Here is a 20,821-nt window from a genome sequence, read left to right on the forward strand (position 1 = left end):
ATCTACTGCCAGCAATAAATGTGTCATGCCTAGCAAATTCAATTCTTGGCAGAAAATATTAGAATATAATACTTGCTTACAGGATATTGCAATCTTTAATTATGCCTAAATGATTTTCAAGACTGTCTTAAAATAAGCGACTGATTCCTTTTGCTTTGGGATGGAAGGAAAGGTCAGAGGGGTGGGAGCTGATGGGAAGAGAAGCGCTTCACTAAATTGCTCCATCTTTATGAGGCTGAGCCATTTCTATCACATGCTGATAATTACTATACAAAGAAGGCAGCTTTCAGGATTACCATCCAGGGGAGTCATCTGCTCTTCCATGCAATGGAAAGTTCCTTATCCCAAGACTTGGTGAATGTAAAGAATGGAAGAGAAAAGGAATTACTCAAAATTGTCCCCCACATTAGAACATTATAATTATGTTCCTAAGCTGTCGAAATGAATCTTGGTTTAGTCCATTTGGGCTGCTGTAATAAAACACTATAAACCAGAGAATTTACAAACAAGGGATTTCTCACAGCTCGGAGAGCTAGCCACTCTGGTGAGGTCCAGCTTTCTGGCTCATAGATGAAGCCATTTCGTATTATCCTATGTGGTAGGTCTCATGTGTAAGTTTCATAGGGGCACATACCCTAATCATGGGTGTTTTGTTCTCATGATCCAAGCGTCTCCCAAAGACTCTACTCCATAACAGTACCAATGTAGGGGATAGATTCTTGATTTATAGATTTTAGGTGAGGGCAAGCATACAGAGAGTAGCAAGGTTGACAACCCAACATTCTGAATGCTTTAACGTGGGTGGATGTAGGATAAGGTGACATGCTTTCCAGCCATACTTTTATACAAACATTTCTTTATGACTTATACAAAATGTGGGGCTGAAGGAAAAAAAGTGAAATTAGAAGACACAGGCACCATCCTTAAAAATTGCAAAAGTTTAGTTGCTGGAGAAAGACATCCATTTATTGAACCATCTGAGAAACAAACTAGATAATGTAGAATTGTCTGTATTCATAATACGAATCATACTCATCTTTATAAAACACTTAATATTTTGTTTCTCATTACACACTCTGTCAAATAAGAGAAGATATTGTTCACTTTTTTTTTAAAGTGGGGAACATTGGATGGTGATTTGTCCTTCCTAGCATGCTAGAGAACAGCTTGGTTATATCTAGATGTTCTGATTCTCGGATAACAAAGACACAAAATAACTTGAAGACATCCCTGCCAGAGGATGCATCTTCCATAGCAAGGGTCCCCCCAACTCATTTTAAGAAACAATGTGGATTATTATTTCTCATTCTGTTGCAGTAGTTTACAGCAGACCATTTTCTAGCCTGAAACAGAAAAGCTGGATAAGCCAAGCCAAAACAGTTTAAGACAGGAAAGGGGACTGAGAAGGTGAAGAATATTTGGGGGGATAAGAGGGATAGTCAAAGATAGAGATTTCAACTGATAACATGTTTTTTCTTATTAAGGACTTAAAAAAAATCATTTTACATACCAATCACTGATCCCCCTCTCCTCCCTACTCCTGCCCCTCCCTCCTTCCACCCAACCCATCCCCCATTCCCTCCTCCAACAAGGCAGAGTCTCTCATGGGGAATCAGTAGAGCCTGGTATATTCAGTAGTGACAAGTTTGAGCCCCTCCCCTTACTTCAAGGCTGTGCAAGGTGTCCCACCATAGATAGTGCTCCAAAAAGCCTGCTCATGCACCAGGGATGATGGATCCTGATCCTACTGCCAGGGGGCCCCTTAAGCAGATCAAGCTACACAACTGTCTCCATTATGTAGAGGGCCTAGTCCAGTCCCATGAAGATTCCACAGCTATTGGTCTAAAGTTCATGAATTCCCACTAGTTTGGTTTGGTTGTCTTTAAGGTTTTCCTCATCATGATCTTGATGCCCTTTGCTCCTAGAATCCCTCTTCTGTCTCTTTGACTGGACTCCTAGAGCTCTGCCTGGTGCTCGGCTATGGATCGCTGCATCTGCTTCCATCAGTTACTGGATGAAGGCTCTACAGTTAGGGTACTCACTGATCTGATTACTGGGGTAAGCCAGTTCAAGCACCCTCTCCACTATTGCTCATAGTCTAAGCTAGAGTCATCCTTGTGGATTCCTGGGAAACTCCCCAATACCTGGCCACTCCCCATTCCCATGACATCTCCCTCCATCATGGTATCTCCCTCACTGCTCCCCCACTCTGTCCCTGCTCCAGCTGGACCATCCCTTTCCCTCATGTTTTCATCCCTCATCCCCCCACTCTCCATTGACCCCCCCTCCCAACCCCTAGTTTACTCAAGGAGATCTTATCTATTTTCGCTTCCCAAGGTGATCCATGTATCCATCTTAGTGTTTTCCTTGTTAGGTAGCTTCTCTGGAGCTGTGGGTTGTAGTCTGGTTATCCTTTGCTTTACATCTAGTATCCACTTATGAGTGAGTGCATGCCATGTTTGTCTTTCTGGGTCTAGTTAACTTCACTCAAGATGATATTTTCTAGTTCCATCAATTGACTGCAAATTTCATGATGTCATTTTTTTTTTTTTTTTTTTTTTTTTTTTTTTACTGCTGAGTAGCACTCCATTGTGTATATGTACCACATTTTCTTCATCAATTCTTTGATCAACCAATAACATTTGTTTAGTTTTGCCTTTTTTTTCTTTCCTCTCTCTTGGGGAATTGTTAATTCTGGGCATGAGAAAAGAGGCAAGGAATCTGGAATCTGGTCCCTGCTGCTAGGGGAGAGAAAATCCAGGCAAAGAGCTTTGTAGTAGGAGGGGAGACGGTGGGGTTGTTAGGTAAAGGTGAGCAGAACGGTGGGAGTGATATACAGCCATTCACAGAGCCAAACACACCTAAAAATCTAAAACTAAGCAGAACATCTAACAGTATCCAGAGAGGATGCTGAGTGGTCTCATCATGTTGAAACATTGCCAGTAATCATGAGTCACTTCAACCCGATCTGATTAGGTCGATCAGTTACCCCTGTCTCTGTCTCAGGTGTATGTGTGTGGGGTGAATTCTTTGTGGAAGGAGTTAGTATAATGTGAAGCTTCTGTAGTATGTGAGCATGCACATGCAAATTTACATAGACATCCATGCATGGTTTAGTGTTCTATTACAAAACTACTGTCTATGCTAAAATCTAGGACAATATGATCAAAATTAAGAGGAAAAATAGATGAAAGAAATGCATTTCCAGATGGTATAGATACTGATATTAGCATACAAGGATCTTTTGCAAGTATGATGCCAGCTACTTGGGAAGCTGACATGGGAGGGTCACTCTGAGCCCAGGAGTCCTAGACTAGCTTGGATGATAAAAGGAGACTTTGTCTCAAAAGAAGAAAAGAGGAAAAAAATAAGGAAAGTTGAAAGATTTCACCCAAGATTTCAAATTTATTAATAGAAGAAGTAGATGAAAATTTGGGACTGAAAACCAATTAAGAACTCAACAGATTGGTTTCACAGCAAAATAGGTTATAGGACAGAAAGAGAATAAAGTACTGAAAATACAAGCAATCCATGGAAAACAGACAAAAGGTAATTTAATTCAATAAAGAATAAGGGAGGAGTACAAGCGACAATCGAAGATATACTGTGTTAGTAAAATTTCCTCTAAGCTGAGAAGCCCACAGATTTAAGTTATATCTTAAACCCAAACAGGTAAATTAAAAAAAAAAAATGTATGTGTTAACTTTCTGTCACTGTTGTGGAGAGAAGGAAGAAAGAGTTATTTGTCCTCCATCTTCAAGTTTTCAGTATGTGGTCACTTGTGCCCATCACTTCTGGGCCTGTGAGGAGAAATAGCTTGGCATGGAGTGCTGCTCATCTTGTAGAACCAGGAAGCACAGACAGAACATGAGGAAGAGGACTGGCCCCAGGGGACCTTTAAAGGGCAAGCCTCTAGTGGCCTACGTCCTTCAGTTAAGCCCCATCTCCCAAAGCTTCCATAAATTCCCAACAGTCCATTAAATTGTGAACCCACCAATAATTCTTTCCCTCCCCAAAGTCCCACCTCTCAACATTGCTGCTGAGGGCACCACTTGTTCACTATGTGAGACTTTGAGGGGGGCATTCTGTAGCTAAACCATGACTCCTTAGTACATTAAAAATTGTTATGGGCAAGGGTGATTGTAATCCTCATACCAGGGAGGCTGAGACAGGAGGATTGTAAGTTCAAGATCAGCCTGGGCTATATAGAGAGGCCCTGCCTTGAAAAACAAATAGTCAACCAAATAACCAAACAATAGCAACCAAAGAAAAGTTGTTGAAAACGGAAGGAAATGAGACAAAAATTTCAAGTAGCCCAAATGAGTTCATTTTCTTGAAAGAAACTGCAGGGTGAATTATGGCCAAATTTTACAGGGCTGGAGACTAGGGACTAACAGAATGACATCTTTAAAGGGATAGAGAAAACAAAGTACTAGCTAACCTAGGGTTTTATGCTTAGCAAATTTAATCTCTAAGAATAATCTGAAATAGAGGCTGCAGAGATGGCTCAGCAGTTGCTTTCCAAAGCACCAGGGTGGGATTCCCAGCACCCACATGGCAGCTCCCAACATCTGTAACTCTAGTTTCAGAGAATCTGATGTTCTCTTCTTGTTGCTGGCTCTGCAGCTAGGATCCCACTGTCTCTGATGGGGGTGGGCAGGGGAGGCAGGCACAGAATCAAGGACACAGGCTCTGGGAGATATGCAAGCAATCTCTTTTATTAAGCAAAGGGCTGAGGTGTTTATGGTGTGTGCTGTTTGGCAGGCTCTGTTTCCAGCTGCCGTGACATTTCTTTGTTTGTCCCTGGATCATACATCAGTGGTTGTCATCTTGGGGTTCTGGTTTCAGGCTTCTCTGGGTCAGGATGCTACTGCACATGTCAGAGCTCTTTTTTGCTTAAGGTGTGGCCCAGTGCTTTCTGCCATACCTGCCTCACTCTCCTGGCCTCCATGGACACTGCACACATATGGCGCCCAGACATACATGTAGGTAAAACCCTCACAGAGACAACATAAAATTAATCTTAAAAATAAAAGAATAATCTGCAATAAAAGTATTTTTTTCAAGAACAAACAAAACTTTTGGTAGTATGCTTTCAGTAAATAAACAATTCAAAACCAAAAGAAAAACAAAAAAAAAATACTAAATATAGTACTCATTTAGGAGAAAAACTAATCCAGATAGACAGCCAGAAGCACATGAACAAATGCACAGCATCAGAAGAGGCAGCTGTGTGAATAAAGATGCACCAAATCTTGTTTGTAAACCCACCAGCAATGCTGTCCACCGGGTGTACAGTGATATAGAAATTAAATGTGCAATGATAGTAGTGCAAAGCAGAAGCAAGGGCCAAGTGGCCATGAAGTGTTCGAAGTCCCCTGCAGTTAGAAACTCATAAAGAAATTGTCAAAGTGCAAGCTGCAGTCTGGGACAACTACAGAACTACAGGTGCACAAAGAAAATGAAGTAAGAAGAAGGAAATATGACTCTTGAAAACAAGACAAGAATGGAAAAATGCATAAAATAGGGTGAGATAAGAAACAAATAGAAGTGGAAATGATGAACTCCAATTAAAATAATAACATTAAAGCTAGACTACAGGGGGTGGAGTGGGGTGGTGCAACTTTAATCCCAGCACTCAGGAGGCAGATCTCTGAGTTCAAGGCTAGCCTGGTCCACAGAGTGAGTTCCAGGTCAGCCAGGGCTGTTACACAGAGAAACCCTGTCTCTTAAAACAAAAACCCAAAACAAAACAAAAATCCAAATCAAAACAAGAAAACCCTTTCAATGAAAAGCATACGTATTAACACTAAAATTGGGAAGTTCAGACCACATTAGAAATGGCACTCTAATGAAAAAGTTGGCCTGAAATTAAGGACTCTGAGAGATCAAATTGAAAGTGTGGAAAAGAACCAGTGTGAAAATTTATCAAAAGAAAGGTATGTTTCAAACAAATGAGACTTGAAGAAGTGTTCAGATGCACTGAGAGACACTTCAGAAGGGTAAATGCACTGGGAAGATGCTATAATTTTAGGTTTATAGTCACCCGATAATATAGTTTCCAAATGTATAAGGCAAAAAGTACTGGAAATAAAAGATGGAACAGAAAACTCCATAATCATAGTAGGGCACTTTAGCTCATCATTAGCAGGTGGTACAGAGGACACAGCAATCAGTAAGGCTATAGAAGTTCTGAATGATAGAATTGCCCAACTTGAGGTGATTTATATTTATAGTACAGTGCTTAGCAATGTCAAAATCCTAAGTTTTTTCAAGTACAAAGGGAACATTTGATGAGATTGTCCATATGCTGGGTCATAAAGCAAGCTTCAACCAATTCCAAAGATGCAGTCATTCAGAATCTGTTCTTTGAATATGTGGTGGAGCTGATCTTTAAATGAATTAATGTTCAAATTCCTGACTTTTGCAATGAATGTACTTCTAAGGGAAGTCATGCACAGAAGTTAGGAAGTGTGTGCCGAATGAGGAAGTGGGTACATCTCACTGAAACTGTGCTACACACCCACAATACTTAAAGACATACACACACAGTGGGCAAGGTTACAGACAGGAAGTAATCTTGACTTTCATCAGGAAACCAGGAAAGAACAGCAATCCAGAAGGAGAAAGGAACTGTAAAGACAACGTAAGTGATGAAAGAAAAGAAACTCAGAAGTAAACAAGAGCAACAGAGCCAACTTTTGTTCTTTGAAAGGTTAATACAATCCAGAAACCTCTAGCAGGGCTATTTATGAAAAAGAGAATTCTGTATATATATAAAATGTTATATATAAAGAGCAGACATCACTGTAAACCACGTTTGTACTTAAGACACAAATCCAGGATATTGTAGACATTTTACTTAATGAACTTGACAACTCATAAGAAACATTGTGCTGGTTCATATTTTAAAATATTTATTTAGTTATTGATTGATTGTCAATTTGACACAAGCTAGAGTCACCTGAGAAGAAGGAACCTCAGCTGAGAAAATGCCCCATCAGATTAGGCTGTAAAGCAAATCTGTGGGACACTTTTTTGATTAATAATTGATGGGGAAGAATCCAGCTCACTTGGGTGGTACCACCCCTGGGTACATAATGCTGAATTGTGTAAGACAGCAGACCCAGCAAGCCAGTAAGTAGTGTTCCTCTGCTTCAATTCTTGCCTCCAGGTTCCTGCTTTGAGATCCCGCCCTGAATTCACTGCATGATGGACTATAAGCTATAAGGTAAAATAAACCCTTTCTTCCCTAAGTTGCTTTTTGGTCATTGTCTTGGCCACTGTTCTATTGCTGTGAAGAGACACCATGAACAAGGCAACCCTTAAGAAAGAAAGAATTTAATTGGGAGCATCAGAGGCTTAGTCCATGATCATCATGGTGGAGAGCATGACACTAGAGGAGTAGCTGAGAGCCACGTCCTGGTTCACAGGCAGAGAGAGAGAAAGAGTGAAGGGAGGGAGGGAGAGGGAGGGAGGGAGAGCGAGAGAGCGAGAGAGGGAGAGAGCGAGAGAGCGAGAGAGCGAGAGAGCGAGAGAGAGAGAGAGAGAGAGAGAGAGAGAGAGAGAGAGAGAGACTTGAGACTGGATTGGGCTTAAACACACCCCCAATGACACACTTCCTCCCACAAGGCCACACCTCCTGATCGGTCTAATCCTTTCAAATAGTGTCACTACCTGGTGACTAAGCATTCAAGTATAGGAGCCTATGGAGGTCATTCTTATTCAAACCACCACAGTCTTGGTGTTTTATCCCAATAAGAAACCCAACTAAGACCCATTATTCTTGGAGTAGAAGGGGCAAAGTTAACAGTTGATTTTATTAATAAGAACATTTTTATTTAATAAGAAACTGTTTAAAACCTTTCCACATAGACAGCTTTAAGGCTCCATTGTTAAGTTAGTTCAGACATTTGAGGAGAAATCATACCAACCTCAAACTGTATAAACTCTCCCAGCATAGGAAGGAGGGGGCCACTGCTCTGTCTGTTGCATTGAGCCTGTATAATCTTGCCATTAAAACCTTCAAGAGAGTTCTAGGAACAGAAAATTAAAGCCAATTCCCTTCATGAATTTAGAAACAAATCCCCTCAATCCAACAATAAATCACATTAACACACACAAAGAATAGTTCACTAGTAGCAAGTGAAATTTCTTGCAATAATATAGATTAAAAAAATTCAGGCAGCCCAATAGAAAATAGATGTGTTTATGGAGGCACTTCATGAAGGGAGATATCTAACTTACTGCAAGTCCACAAGAAGGCCCTCAATTTCATCAAACTATAGGGAATGCAAATTAAAACCATAATGATAGCTGTTATGCACCCAGATGAGGCTGTGGAAAAACTAGGTATAAGAATGACAGTGGGTTATAACTATCTTTAAGGACCATTTAGAAGTTTCTTTTAAGGCTGATTGGGAAATTCCACTTTGGGATTTACATGTAACATAAGTCCATTTATATGTTTACCAAAAATATCCATGTATCTCTCTCTCTCTCTGTCTCTCTGTCTCTCTCTCTCTCTCTCTCTGTGTGTGTGTGTGTGTGTGTGTGTGTGTGTGTGTCTACAAGATTGTGCTTCATAGCACACAATTCATGATGACACCAGACTAGGAAGAAACTAAATGCCCATCAAAAGTATCTCTGCTGTGTTTTAAAATGGCATGACATATAGCAATAAAAATGAGCATAAATGCATCTCAGGTGCATAATGTTGAACAACAGGAAGAGTACATAGTACGCAAATTCATTCATGTAAATTTCAAAAAAGAATGACTAAGTGTCACAAGGGTTAATGAAAGTGATGTTCCTTCAGAGATAATGACTGGGATGTTGAGGCTGTGGCCAGCTTCTGCTTCTTGATCTGGTGTTGAATATGCTGATGTGTTCACTTTGCACACAAGATTGTGCTGCTCTTTTCCTATTTATTATAGTTTGACACAGGTTTGCTTTAGAGGAATATAAGGAGCTGCTGGGGAGATGACTCCATTGGTAAAGTGTTTGTGGAACAAATGTGAAAACCCGAGTTTGGTTCCCAGGACCCCTATAAAAGCTGTATTTGGTGATGGGCATGTGTAACTGTGTTGGGGACAATGGAAGAGATGGGAGGATCCCTGGAAGCTCACTCGTCTATCAGCCTATCTGATTAGGTAAGCTCCATGTTCGATGAGATATCATGCATGTCTCAGAAAATAAGGTGGAGAGTAATGGCTACAAATAGCAGACATTGACCTCTGGCCTCCACACTTACACACACACACACACACACACACACACACACACACACACACACACTATATGTACATGCTATAAGGAACCTGCTTGCTAAGTTGTTGTATAGGAGAATCTGCCAATAAGAATGGGCAATGGAAGACAGAAGTTCTTCCTACACTAAGACATCCCGTGCAAAGCACAGATCAAAGGATGAGGCTGTGAAAAGCAGAACAAGGGTGGTCCTGATCATTGCTGTGATTTTTTTGTTTGTTTGTTTGTTGGTTTTGTTTTTTTGTTTATTTGAGACAGGGTTTCTCTGTGTAGCTTTGCGCCTTTTCCTGGAACTCACTTGGTAGCCCAGGCTGGCCTCGAACTCACAGAGATCCGCCTGGCTCTGCCTCCTGAGTGCTGGGATTAAAGGCATGCACCACCACTGCCCGGCCTCATTGGTGTGATTTGGAAAGCAAGATTTGACCAACTTTCTCTGGGTAAAGTTAAGAGCTCTGCCAGAAGCTGTAGTGAGCAATGTGTCCCATGGGCAGTTATTGGAGCTGGTTGACCATCAGATAGAGATGTTCCTAGGGGTGGGGAATGGAGGCATTTCTCCAAAGCAGCCGGGGGTGGTTAAACCCACTAACCATATGGTGGGTAGGAGAAAGGCAGGTAACTTTAATGTGGATCATGACATCAATTAATTGGTCATCTCCATCCACCTTACACCAGACAGGCTGCATTTTCCCAAGGAGATGGTGAGCCAATTTGCTTGCTCTGTTAGTTTGGCTTTTCAAGTTCATTTTTGTTGGTTTGTTTTTGTTTTGTTTTAATGTATAGCAGGAAATGCTAAAAAATAAAAATTAAAAAAAAAGGACTCCAAAGAAAAAATCCAAATTCTGCTGAAAATAATAAAATAAAATTTCATAATATTTAAGAATCTGATGTATGTTCACCATTAACAACTATTTTCCTGATTAAAATTCTAATTATCTTTTTGGTATATGTGATTTAGGGATGTGTTTATAGATATGTATTCATATATACTCTGCTAACAAGGTATTTCCTCTCTATTCCTTCCTTTTGACCAGAGTTCTCAGTGTATCTAAGGTAAAAATTGGAACATGCTTGATTTCTTGGTCAATTTGAATCCTGCTTCTACTTAGTTAAGTACCATGAAAGTCATTATTAACTTCTTGTGGAAACAAGGAATGAAATGCATAAACTTCTTTTCTCATAAGACATAAATAGAAGCTTATCTGAGTTCAATACTGATGGCTATGTGTTGTTAATATATACTTATGTGACCCGAACGCTACATTAGAAGAATCAGTTTAGAAATATAACCATCAATCAAAGGCCATCCCATTCAAGACAGTTTATGGTTTTAGCTCTCAGCCAGTCATATATGCTCAGTTACATTAGTGTTCTCAACAATCTCTTTCATTATACTGGCAAAGAAAACAATACAGTTTAGCAAGCTATATACCAACTTATCACATGGACATCTTGTATAGGTAGGACAATAATAAATGAAGCTCGAAGGACAAAAATCTAAAAGCTTTCCAGAATGACTGTGAGAACAGACAGCATTTCCGGTCCACTAAGGGCTGCTTGGGTGCCTGGTTAAGCATTCTCACAGTCTCTGCAAGTAAACATCTCCATTCACACTCTATGCTAAGACAATGAGCAGGGGGGTGAACCCAGGCCTCTGCTCTCCTTGTGTGGGACCCATAGTGGTGCATAGTGACGGAAGGCTAGAGGGACTGTCTTGGCCATGGCTCTCAGTGTCTTCTTCATTCGTGCACCCTCTTCTTGGGTGCTTGGGCTTGTTTGAGGATAGTTTAGATTTGTTCCCAAAGCTCCAAATGTACATGTGGGAACCTGCACTGTCTACTTCTCACCATGTTCCTGTCAGGATAACCTCTCAGAAGCCTGAGATGTGTTTCCTCAGAGGCCATCTAGTCAACCCCATCTTCAGAGGAGGAAGTTGAGGCTCTGAACAGACATGGTATTTGGAATGTCACCCAGCTACCAAGTACCATTGAATGACCAAGACCCAAATCTTATCACTTGAGGCCAACCTCACTTCCACCCCACCTGCTGCTTCTGATTGAACTTGTTTATGTTCAGTGAGTATGCTCAGCTGAGAAGCAATGCCATGTACTACTAAGGTATGTGATTTCACATACCCATACATTTCTCTGCACCCATATTTTGACTTTAAAAACATAATAAGAAGGGAAGCACAACAGATACAAAAGGAATCAGATCAGTTCTTTCTGTTTTTCATGAAGTAGTAAGGCTAAAATGAACTAGATGTGCCCCTCCTGGGAATTTATCCAAAGGACTCCATATCCCACCACAAGGATCCTTGCACATCACTGTTTATGGCTGCTCCATCCCCAACAGCAGTGATGTGTAACTAGCTTACATGCCCATCAGTAGATGAACAGATAATTAAAATGTGACCAGATAATGGAATTTCATTCTGCTCCAAAGAAGTGAAATGTTTAGAAAGCAGTCTGGAAATTATTACGTTAAGAAAGATAATCCAGACTCAGAAAGACAAATACTGAGTAGTGTTCTCTTACATGTGTGGACCATAGCTTATGTTCTGTGGCATGCCTATGTATGTGATGTGCATGCATGTGTGTGTTTGTTCACATGTGTGCTTATGCACTTGGAAGCTAGAGGTGTATGTCAGGTGTCTTCCTCAACTGCTCCTTGTTGTGGAATATTTGTACACTGTGTGAAGATGTGTTGCTGTGATTGGTTTAATAAAAGGCTGAATGGCCAATAGCTAGGCAGGAGGTGTAGGCAGGACTTCCAGGCAGAGAGAGAAAAACTGGGAGAAGTAATCTAGGCACAGGATTTTGCAAACAGACTTGGAGTAAGTAGGATGTTCCATATAAGAAGAGATAACCGAGACACATGGCAGAACATAGATTTTAAAACTATGGGTTAATTAAGTTAAATATAGATTTATTAATTGTGGGTTAATATAAGAGCTAGTTGGGAAAAAGCCTAAGCTAAGGCCAAACTTCCATGATTGATAATGAGTCTCTGGGTCATTATTTGTGGGCCTGGTGTCCAAAGATAGTCCAACAAGAAAGATTGCTATAGCTCGTTATCTTATATTTTGAGGCAGAGTCTCTCACTTGACTATGGAGCTGGGCAATTAGGCTAGTCTAGGTAGCCAGCTTGTTCCAGGGATTTCTTTCAAGCATTCTGGGAATATCAGTGGACCATCATGCCTGTGCACCATTTAGGCTGATAACAGAGGATATGAACTTCAGTCTTTATGCTTACATGGGAGGTGCTTTACCCACTGAGCCATCTCCCAATAACCTATCGTGTGTGTGTGTGTGTGTGTGTGTGTGTGTGTGTGTGTGTGTGTGTTATGAAACTAGGAAGGGGGCCACAGAGAGAAATAAAAGTTGTTGAGGAAGGATATGGAGAGCAATAGAGCATATGTGACCTTAAAGCAGAAAAGAGGGTATATTGGAGGTGGGAGAATGGAGGAAGGTGGGCAGAGTAATGAGGGAGAAGAGTGAGGAGAAAGATCAATATAAGTGAGTTATATTTGAAAACACTATTGTGAAACCTAACACTATTCACTCTAACTTTATTATATATATATATATTGTTTTTTCGAGACAGGGTTTCTCTGTGTAGCTTTGTGCCTTTCCTGGAACTTGCTTTGGAGACCAGACTGGCCTCGAACTCACAGAGATCCACCTGCCTCTGCCTCCTGAGTGCTGGGATTAAAGGCGTGCGCCACCATTACCCAGCTCACTCTAATTTTAATAATACTGAAAAAGGAAGTTGTAAGGCTAGGAAACCAAGACATTATCCTTTTTAATCCTTTCACCACTAAGTAGAGTGGTTGAGATGCAAATATTTTCTACCCACCAAAAAGAGATTAAAAGCAGTTTATCAGCCCAGTAACCAGCTTTGTGTGTAAGCCAGCAACCCTGTCCTAGCCTTCTGCTCCAGACTTCTTTCTGTTGATGTGATAAAACACTTTGACCAAAGGCACCTCACTGGAGGAAAGGGTTTATTTGGCCTTCCCCTGCAGGTCACACTCCATCATCAAGGGAAATTGGGGCAGAAACCATGTAAGGACACTGCTCGCTGGTTTTCTCTGTGACTTTCTCACCCATAGACTCACACTTAGCTAGCTTTCTTATACAGCCCAAGCCACTTCTCTAGGCATGTGCAACCCACAGTGGGTTGGGCCCCACCGCACCAATTAATAATCAAGGCCCTCACTCATAGGCCAACGTGATTTAGCCAATTGATTTTCCTCTTAGAGTTGTCAGAAGTTTTCCTTTGTCCTACCCAGCCCCATGGTCTCACAACTGCTTATAAAATAATCACTCTGAGGCTTAATATGAATTGCAAATTATATGGCATAATGGCTCAGGCTTCTCGCTAGCTAGCTCTTACATCTTAACCCAGCCCATTTCTATTAATCTGTGCATTGTTTGCCACATGGCATTGTGGCTTACTGGTACTTTCACATCTTGCTTCTCCTGGCAATGGCTTGCAGTGACTGCCCCACTCTTGGTTTTGATAACTTAGAATTCTGTTGACATGAGACATGATTGCTCCTGGGAGCACCAATTACTTCAGAGAGGATGATAGTCATCAATCAAAGAAACTCATTATAGAGTTTGCTTTCTTTATGGCAAAAGTTAGCCACTGGGCAAAAAAGTGTTTTTGCATCGACTGCTTGACAGGATGCTGTATAAACTGGACATGCAGGACCCATAGGAAGGTGGCCACTGAACTTTGCAGGGCAAGATGGTCCCTCAGGTTTCTGCTTCGCAACAGAAACTGCCAGACATTCTACAGGACAAGGGGAGAAGCTACTGATGAACTTAGCTAGAATGGGTGGAATAGTCCTTAAAATTTTCTGCTTCACTGAAAGCTATGCCAGAGATTCTAGGTCTGTGGACTGAAGATGGATGCCTCAATGTTGCAGAGGAACTTTGGATGACTGTCCAGGCAGCCAGATGTTTCTGCCATTTTTAGAATTATGGAAGTTGCTTACAATGTGCTTCTTGTTTACTCAGGTAATATTGTATCCTTCTGGGGTCTTTGATATAGTTGAAGACTAGTTAGTTATAATTATAATTTTCCTTGGTTATGATAAAAATAAATTAGATATGAAACTTTAGACTCACAAATATAGGCTAGATGATAGAATATTTTTCTTTAATTTTGCCAAATATAAATAGATTGTGATTCTTGCTTGATAGCTGTTTTATATGTAGTTTCGCTATGTTAAAATTAAAAACTTTCTTTTAGATTGGACAGAAAGGGGGAAGTGCTGTAGGATGTCTTTCTGTATGCTATGAATGTGGGTTGCTCCCATTGGCTAGTAAATCAGGCTGCATTGGCCTTCTGGCAGGGCAGGATAGATCCAGGCAGGAAAATCCAAGAGAGATAGGGAGAGAAGAAAGGAAAGTGGGGGCGGGAGACACCAAGGAGCAACAAGATGCCAGCAGACTAATAAACCCATGGCCATGTGGCAACATATAGATTAATAGAAATGGGTTGAGTTAAGTTATAAGAGCTAGCTAACAAGAAGCCTGACCCATATACCATACAGTTTGTAAATAATGTAAGCCTCTGTGTGTTTACTTGGGACTAACCAGCTGTGGGATGTGGGTGGGAGATTCATCCTGACTTCAGGACTGGAGAAACTTCTGGCTACGTCTTAGATGGCTGTAGATTGTGTCAAGGTGATAACTAAAAACTAACCAGGACACCTTTCTTTATAAAATTTTGTATTTGTACATGAAGAACTTTTTTTTTTTAACCTGAAGCCCCATTGGCTCAAGAGTTTAAATGTTGAGATAGTTAAAATAATGGTTGACTATAGTAGAATATTATTTTAAGGTGTGTTACTTTTGTTTATGTTGCATTTGTTTAACTCTGTGAAGCTGGGTTACTATGCCTGTCTAAAACACCTGATGCTCTAATAAAGAACTGGCCAATAGCAAGACATGAGAAAGGAAAGGTGGGGCTGGCAGGCAGAGAGAATGTACAGAGGTAGAAATCTGGGAGGGAGAAGAAAAAAGGGCTAGCAATTGGAGAAGGAGGAGGACTTCAGGGGCCAGCCACCCAGCTACCCAGCAAGCCATGGAGTAAGAGTAAGATTTAGAAATAAGAGAACAGGAAAAGCTCAGAAGCAAAAGGTAAATGGGATAATTTAAGTTAAGAAAAGCTGGCAAGAAACTAAGCCAAGCTAAGGCTGTGCATTCATAATTAAGAATAAGCCTCCATATGTGATTTATTGGAGAGCTGGGTGGCTGGCCCCCTGAAAAAGAGCAAAACCAAACAACAGTTGACTTTCATAAATTCAAGAGCCACCAGTTGACTAGGTAAGCAATGGAGGGTAGGCATAGTAGATGCTGCATAGAGGTCCAAGACTACCACACAGTATGTAGTCTGTAGTTTTATTCTTCTCACTGTGTTCTCATTCAAGTCAATGTGTGTGAACAGGGCCAACAAGGGAAAAACACAAAGTTTCTTTGCATTTGAAAATCTCCTCCATGGAAACACTAATAGCAATAATATAAGTTCTACTCTTGTTGAGTGCATATAGATCAAATAATATGCAAAGACAAACAGCCCTCAGCTTCTCATAGCCCCTTGTGTCCTGCCTCCTCCTCTGCTTCCTGCACCTGGTCATCCCTCCCTCTGTGTTATGAGGGAGTGTCAGCAGGTCTAACCTTCTGAGGGTCTCCTCAGCTGTTCTGATTTCAACATAGGAACTGTCATGACCAGAGGACAGCGTTCTGTAACAGACACCTAGGCCTGACTGTCCCTGTCCCCTAACTTCCTACTCATGCTTAGCACATACTGCATCCAGCGCTATCAGGGCTCTGAACTCCCACACTCTTGCCAGGGTTTATACTTGGGGCTACCGCCTCTAACCTAGGACTACACTTCTCAGATTTTAACCTGTGGTGCAGGAATCCTCTGAAAGGGGTTTGGGGTGTGTGTGTGTGTTAAAATGCAGTGGGTCTGAAGTACATACAGCCTTACTGATGTGTAGCCAAGGATGAATTCTCCAGCCTCCTCTTCCTGTCTGCAGGGATGTGAGCCACCATACCCAGTTTATGGAGTGCTGGAGATCAAACCCAGAGCTTTGTATATGCTGAGCAAGCGCACTACCATCTGAGCTACCTTCCCAGCCCCAGGAATCTGCTCTTCTCACAAGCTATCAGGTAGTGTGGAGTCTTGTGGAGCCAGCAAGCCTCTGGAGTCTCTCAGCAAGCCTCATCTTCCCTCCCAACTGCCTCCCTGCCCTATTGTCTCTTCCTTTAGTCTTACTTGCTTTCTGATACTGTAATAACTGAAAACCTCAGGAACTGGTGATTTTCCCAGGTAAGAAATTTGCATTTTAACCGTGGGTTCCTCTCCCTGCAAGTTTGCTTCTCGGTTGCTTCCATAGCAGCTGTAGAAAGGACAACATTCATGAGAGAGGAGGGAGACCCAGTGAAGTTGGCATGGGAAAAGAACTTTTTGGTACTGAAAAGTCACATTTTACAATGACCATTTATGCTAGTAGTTCTCAACTTGTGGGTCATGACCCTTACAGGGGTCCGATATCACATATTCTGCATCTCAGATATTTACATTATGATTCATAACAGTAGCAAAATTACAGTTATGCAGTAGCGATGAAATAATCTTATGGTTGGGGGTTGCCACAACATGAGGAACTGTATTAAAGGGTCACAGCATTAGGAAGGTTGAGAACCACTGATTTATGGTATAGGTCTATGTTTTGAGCACATATAATAATTTACCACAACTTCAAGTTCCTAAAACTGGCTAATGAATTCTTTTCTTTTATAAGCCTGTTTTTCATCCTAAAAGTAGGTTATGAATGCCAGCACAGTATTTCCTGAAGAAAATGTTGATTAGCTTTGTGTGTAATTGAGCTGTTAATAGGCAGTCCTGTAGCTTTGGGAAATAAAACAAATATTGACAAAGCCCAGTGAAATGGCTTGGTGATTATCATATCCTTTCTCCCACAGACCAACTGGGGCCCTCCCATGGCAACCCTCAGGCACTTTGCCCTTGGGGAAGAGATCCAATAATCCAAATAATCAGCTCTGGCTTTCCAAGTTTAGAAAATGTTCTCAGAAAAAAAATCCATTTTGTTAATCAGAAGTATAAATAGCCTTCCCCATAATATTACTCATGTGCTACAATGTTTTTACATATGAAGATGTTGAGTCATAAAGTCTAAGGACATGGGTACCCTCCTAAATATTTGCTGTCTAAGGGAGAAAGTGTCAATCTTGCAGAAATTCTCAGTTATATTGATCATCATTTAGAAGAATATTTTGCAGCTGTCTGTATCACCTGCACCAGCCACCATCAGACCATCCATCCCCCTATAAGGTAGGTGTGATCCTTGGATTCATGACCTATGTGGGCCAATGTAGCAGTGCATGATGGGAAATAATGTTGTGTGTTGGTGCAAATGAGTTCACCATTAAATGTTAGGCTTCAGAAAAGGTGGTATTAGAAGCCGTTTATTTCTGCCAGTGACCATGGTGCTATCAAATGACACTCCTTAGCTGCCTCTGCCTCTGAGCTGCAGCCACCACCTCCATTTGGTCAGACTTTCATAGACAGGTACAAAGGGCAAAGAAACAAGAGCAGGAACTCAAGCAGAAACCACAGAGGAATGCTGACTCCTAGATCAATCCCCAGCTCATGGTCCGCTTGATTTCTTATACAGCCCATTCCCACCTGCCTAAGGCTGGAGCCACCCATGGTGGGCTGAGACCTGACTGCCCTCAATGATGGATTGTGAGCTGGAAGTGTAAACCAAATATGTCTTCTCTTCTTTGGGTTGCTGGAATTCGGGCTTCAGTGGTGGGCCTACCACTACTCTCCAGGTGGTTTCCTCTGTCTTGCTTTCCATTATCTGCCCTTGTTTATCCTGCAGCCCAGTGTGGTCTAGTGTCAAGAAGGCAGTCTTAGCAATGGTAGCTGGGCTTCTCTGTGGCGGAGTAAGCTATGCCTTTGCACTCTTCTTAGGTTGTGGGAACATAGCTGTGGTCAGCTGCACTCGGAAGCAGGCTCCAGCTACTGGAAGCCATAGGAATTTGCTCTGCCAGTGCTGGCCAGGCAGACTGACCTTGCTTCCTTCCTGTGCCAAATTCCAGGTGTCATTTGTAACAAAGTCAATGGTGGTTTTCAGAGCTTTTAGTTTAATGAATAGACAGATGTTTGAGGAAGTTTGAATTTGGCCTATAAACTATAATATCTTCAGTCATCTGAAGGGGATAAAATTTAAAAGCAGACTATTAACAGAGAGAGTTGTTTATGTATTTGAAAATGAAGGTCTTTCCTTTATAAGGTAATCTGCTTCTCTATTAGATGCATTAACTGAAATTGAGCCCAGACTTTCAGACTGGAGTATGATGGGAAGGAATATACATATGAATAAAATGTTAACTACGAAATGATGCAATATTGTTTTGCCAACTTACAAGCATTACTTGTAAAACAAATTAAAATGTTCTTTTACCTTACCTGTTCTACTTTTTCTTGATTAACACCAAAAGTTGCTTTTAAAAAGTAGATTATGGAGTCTGGAGAGATGGCACAGCTGTGAAGAACATGTGCTGCTCTTCCCAAAGTCCTGGGTTTGATTTCCAGCACCCTGTGGTAGCTCACAACAAGTAACTGTAGCCTCAGGCCCAGGGGATTCAATGTCACCTTCTGGTCTTCATGGGCACCTGGCACACACATAGTACACAGACACATGTGCAGGCAAAATACCCATAGACATAAAACTAAATTTAAAAAAAACCAACAAATAATATTTAAAAGACCAATACTCATCACAGAGACAACTTTTGACTTTTTGCAGTCACATTGAAGGGCTCTCTAGCAGGCCCAAGCATTGCAAACATGGTGCTGGCCAGTCTTGCCCACTCCCTGTCCTCTCCCTTGCTCAAACGTTAGATCGCATTCCTAAAGCTAGCCCCTAAGATCTATTTTCTAATTTGGTCATTTCCTTATGTTGACTAAAATGCCAAGGTCCAGCTATCAAAACACCAAGTTCCAGCAATCAAAATTCATATTTTGGCTACACTGGCTAACAGGTCCAGTAAGGACTTACCACCTCATCCTAGCATAGACTCCCCTTTTTTCTTACTAAAACTCTACTCCTTTGTCCTAAGATGTTGGTGTCTGGGTGTGTTATGTACTAATTCTGAGCCCCCCTTACACATATCATTGCAGTTTTGTTTGAATGTATAACAGTCAATATTTGGGAAAAAATAGTAGACTATGGAATTAGAAATTCCTTAAGATTTTTAACCCCAAAACCATATTAGTTCCAGACTTTAAAAGCTGAGGTAGTCAAGACAATGGCTGTTCCCTTTGGCTTCTTCCTCTTCATCATCTTGTTTTTCACAGTGTATTTTTATGTGTTTGTGAAATTTATAAGCAAAATGCATTTCATTTCCACCTGTATAACAAATAAATACATATGTAAATAGATGAATAATGTATTTTCTGTGGAAAAATCATGCTAGTCACCAGCCATTAAATTTAGAAAGAGTAGAATCTAAGCCTTCAAGCATGAGGCAGTGTTGTAGAGGACACCATGCGACAGAAGCTGTGAAGATCCATAGTGCTTCTGGCTCCCTGGGTTTATGTTTGTGCTGCTAAAGATTGAGGGTTTAGAAAGACTCTAGGGTTCGGAAAAGTTGGAAGACTGCCGGGCAGCTCTAGACATCCTGTGCTTTAGTCCATCCAAGTGTCTACCCCCCACCTATCACCCATGACTCCCTAGGTCACTGCTACCTTTGTATGAATTTCTCATTGCTTTTACACACTAGTGCTTGAAACATAAAATTTGCACGGGATATTAGATTTGGACCTGTTCACATTAGTAGAGGATATTTCTCAGAAGGACAGGCATTTTCAAAGCTGTGCTTTCAGGAGACTAAAAAGCTCAGCAGATTGGAAGGAAGTGGAGGCTTCTATCTGGGGAAATCAGTTAGAAAGCTGTTGCGTTAGTTTAGATAAAGTTGGAGGTTTGGGCAGTGGGAATTACAGCTGTGCTCTGGATAATCGAGAGGAAACAGGTGCTTAACATTGTTAAACCTCATGTATCTTACATATATCTGAAGTTCCTCTCCATGTCACCTGAATTTGATCTTCAAGCCCAGCTCTGGTTGAATGTTTAGGGCCACTTCCGTCAGAGATTGAGAATACTCACCCATCTACACATGATCTGGTGGAAACATCTCAGTCCCTTGCTGACCTACAGCATTTAGGATCATCTCCAAGTTCTTTGGACAGCCCACACTCATACTTAGGACCTTTATCACACTTCCGAAATGCCTCTTCCACATTGCTAGGCTGACTCACATTTCTAGAATCTGGTTGTACAGTGTCCCTTCACTGAAGCCTCATGTCACATGTCCATGCCCTCTCCTTTAGGCACTTCCAAATCTCATTTAAATTTGCATTTAGCACCTACAGAAAACCACACTTCCATCTAAACTTTTCCCTAAGCCCCACTGTGATGACTCATGGTAGGTAGCTGGAAATACTGATT

The 20,821-nt window shown here is 41.3% G+C and overlaps 1 long non-coding RNA gene across 1 annotated transcript in view; it reads left to right on the forward strand.

The window, feature by feature from the left end:
- The first annotated feature begins 7,173 nt into the window (after positions 1-7,173).
- LOC118582404 overlaps positions 7,174-20,821 on the forward strand; it is a 58,743-nt gene continuing 45,095 nt past the window's right edge. Inside the window, exons 1-4 of the long non-coding RNA XR_004944768.1 lie at positions 7,174-7,231; positions 16,319-16,451; positions 16,552-16,611; positions 17,541-17,637. This is a non-coding gene — a long non-coding RNA (uncharacterized LOC118582404). The remainder of the gene's footprint in view (positions 7,232-16,318; positions 16,452-16,551; positions 16,612-17,540; positions 17,638-20,821) is intronic.

The sequence above is a fragment of the Onychomys torridus genome, chromosome 4 (genome assembly GCF_903995425.1).
Source record: "Onychomys torridus chromosome 4, mOncTor1.1, whole genome shotgun sequence".
NCBI classification, from domain to species: domain Eukaryota; kingdom Metazoa; phylum Chordata; class Mammalia; order Rodentia; family Cricetidae; genus Onychomys; species Onychomys torridus.